We start from the raw sequence: 3382 nt of genomic DNA on the forward strand, positions 1-3382 counted from the left end.
GTGGCGGCGGAGCCAGCAGCGAGCAGAGCGCACAGCCCGGCCCGCCCCCTCCCTCCCCCCTCCCTCCTGGCCCGCCTGCCCGCCTCCCTCCCGCCTCCCAGCCCTCCCTACCCCCCCGCCCCGGCCGGGAGGTGGAGCTCGGGACCGCTCTGGTCCCTCAGGGAGGGGACCCCCAGCACCGCTCCCCAAAGCCACGACCCCCTTCGCTTTCTCCTCACTACCCGGGACCCGGATACACAGGCTGTCCCCCTCCCTGGCTCTTCACCTTGCACTTATCGCACGCGAGCCCCATCTGGGACCCCTCTTGAATTCCGTTCCTAACCTCACTCAAACACCTGTCCCCTACCCTGCCTGCCTCTTTGGAAGTCGGGCGGGGGAAATGTCTTCCCCAGTGGCTTCTTCCCTGAAGGGCATCTGCTTCTCCACATCCACCTTCTTCCCGCGCAGACCCCCAGATCACCCCGTGTAGCCCTCCCTTCCCACTGCGCTCCGGGGAAGTCCACCCCTCCCCCTCTGGCCGAAGCCGCAGAGCGGTCAGCCTCGGTGGCCGCAGCAAGCCGTGGGGGTGGGGCTATGGAGGGGGCCTTGGGAGGAGAAGGGTAATGGGACGCGGGGGCTCCCCTAGAATGAGGATGGGGGGAATATACAAGAGTGAGAATGAGGTGACTGACACGCCAGAGCTCGGGCTTTTCGAGGGTCTCCCTGTCACCTGCCCTCAGGGCGGGACGGAGCTGTGGCCCCACATATTTACCGGTGACATACACACATTCACAGACTCACACGGGCCCCTGCCCCACGAGGCCGCGCAGTGTCACGGCCTGTGTCACACGCCCTCACAGTGCCACACGCTCCCTGTCACACTCACACTCACCGAGTCACACACGGTGTCACACGCCGTGTCTCACACTCGGATTCTCAGTTTCTCCAGCTCAGCTCTGGCTCTCTGGTGCCATCTAGAGGCCTCTGAGCAGCTTGGGAACTCCCTTTCCTGCGCTCAGGGTTTGGTAGGTAACCCAGGCTGCAAAACGCTCCACTTCAATATGACCTCCTGCCTTTTGCCACATATAATCCTAGCCAGGGTGTTCTCGGTCGTAAGAATGAGGAAGACTATCCCTGGCAAGGCCTGGCACTGGGTCTGGAAAGGCCTATTGCGGGATGACTGGTTGCTGGACCTGTATTTGTCATAGCCTCTGTCTCTTTCCTGACCTCCCCCACTATCCCATCCCTACAGCTCTTTTATTCCCTCTTTCCTTTTTCTCCCCTCCTCCCCATCTCTCTGTGGAACACTCTTCAGAGTAAGATGGGATCTCTGGCCAGCTAAAGGGGTAAGCAAGAACTGCCCAAGATCTCTTACAGAGCAGCTCCCCTCCATCAGCCTCCCTTTCTGGCCTGGGCCCTGTTCTAGTCCCTACTCCCAGCCCTCAACCCCAGGAGCCCATGTGGGAGGTTCTGGGTGGGAGATGGGGTGAATTAGTGAAAGGAGGATCTGTCATGTAAGTGGCTTCTCTATCACTGTCACTTGCAAAACTCACACTCTTCTCATCATTGAGCACAGCTCCAGGGAAGAAATCAGTGGCCCAGAGAGAAGAAATCTTCCACAGAGTAACTGCCCCATCCTCCCTGCCCCCAGCATGTGCCCACTGCCCATTGCAGCAAACCCTCCCCAGTTGGCTTGCTTGGAGCCATTCAAAGGCTCCTCTGTTCTCATTCCTTGCTCAGGACTGAACAAGATAGGCAGCCGCAGAGCTGGGCAGGAAATGCTAATTTCCCAGATGTTCTCCTCAGTCCTCCCTGCTCCACCACCATCAAACCCAAATCCTGCACCAAGTGGTAGGAGCAGAACTGGGCCAGAGCAACACAGGGTGTGTCTACTCTTCTCCCTGCTCCCCATCTCCTCTTACCCCTGCTGCCAGGCTAGGCTCTGAGTGGGGGATGGACCTAAGCCTGGGGCAATGTAGATATAGGAATGGTACTGTGTTCCCCAGAAAGGAGGGCAGGCAAAGGGCAGAGACTAGGAGAAGGCATCTGAAGAGGAGAGAAGCCAGGCTCCTGGCCTCATACCAAACTGGGACCTGGTTGGCAAGTAGAACACTGTGCACTGGGGGCTCCTGGAAGTGATGCTGCCTGAGATTTCAGCTGAGACTGTTGCCAGGGATTGGAGCCTGGGGGATGCTACGTGTGGAAGCGGTTGGTATTCTCATGTCTGTAGGCTCTTGCTGTGATACATGTGTACCTGGGATGAGCTCTGGCTAAGAGGACTAGGGTCTTGGAGGGCCTGGCACTGTAACAGAAGGGGTATTGTTTCTGATGGCAGCTCAAATACTGTTGCAATGCTACAATGCTGGTGTGCACGGGCTGTAGTCTGAACAACAACCAGATTACCAAAGAGTCTGTTGTAAGCTGTGTATGCACATGTGTGTGTTCATGTGTGCATTTTGAGGGGAGTGCTGAAATTGAAATGCCATTGGGCCTGGAGCTCTAAGTGTAAGCTTTGCACCCCTGAGAATGGCTACAGCAAAGAAGCAGTTCTCCGATAATATGACGTAGGTGAGCTGTAGCTGGAGCCATTGCCTAGGTCCTAGGAGATGAGAGGCTGTTGCTAGGAGCCTATACCTGGGAGGAAGTCTGTTACCTGGGATAAGAGCAAAGCTACTGTTGTGTATACGACTGTAGCTGGGATGCTATTGGTCCTGAAGCAACAGCTGTGATGACAGCGTACCAGGGATTGGCTATAGCTAAGATGCTGTTGCCCAGGCTGGTGGCTGTGCTGTTACTGTGTGCAGGATTCTAGCTGGAATGCTGTTATGCCTGCAGCCATAGCTCTGAAGCTCAAGTGTAGCGGGGAGGCCATTTCCTAGTAATATGACTGGACCACTGTTGTGTGGGGGCCATAGCCCAGACTCTGTTGCCTAGGAGACGAGAAGCTGTTCCCCGGGATGCTGTTCTGGGAGGCAGTATGCAACCTGAGATGGGACTGATCTGTTGGAGCTGATTGACTGTTGTGCTTGGGATGGTTCTGAGTGTCTGTTGCTGCACTTGGGGCTGGCTGGGTGGGGGAAGGCAAGCAAGGTCTGCCTCGAGGTCTGGGAGATGCCAGGAGCCGGAGGCCGGGCGGGGGCTGCTGCTCTGGGGAGGCTTCAGCAGCTGCTCTGCCGTGGAGCTGGGAAGCCTGTTTTCATTACTGTTTTAACTCTTTTTTTAACCTTGTTTTTCTCTCGGCTGCACTTTCGCTCACTCATTAATTTTGGTATTTTTCTCACGGTGCCTCAGCCCCTGTCACGGCTGCCATGGCAACAGGAGGCAGTGTGCACAGCGCCAAAATATCTGATCAAAAAATAACCAAAATAAGCAAACACCAAACTGGCTGCACTAGGGGCTATGG

This window comes from Mustela lutreola, chromosome 5, assembly GCF_030435805.1.
Source record: "Mustela lutreola isolate mMusLut2 chromosome 5, mMusLut2.pri, whole genome shotgun sequence".
Lineage (NCBI taxonomy): Eukaryota > Metazoa > Chordata > Mammalia > Carnivora > Mustelidae > Mustela > Mustela lutreola.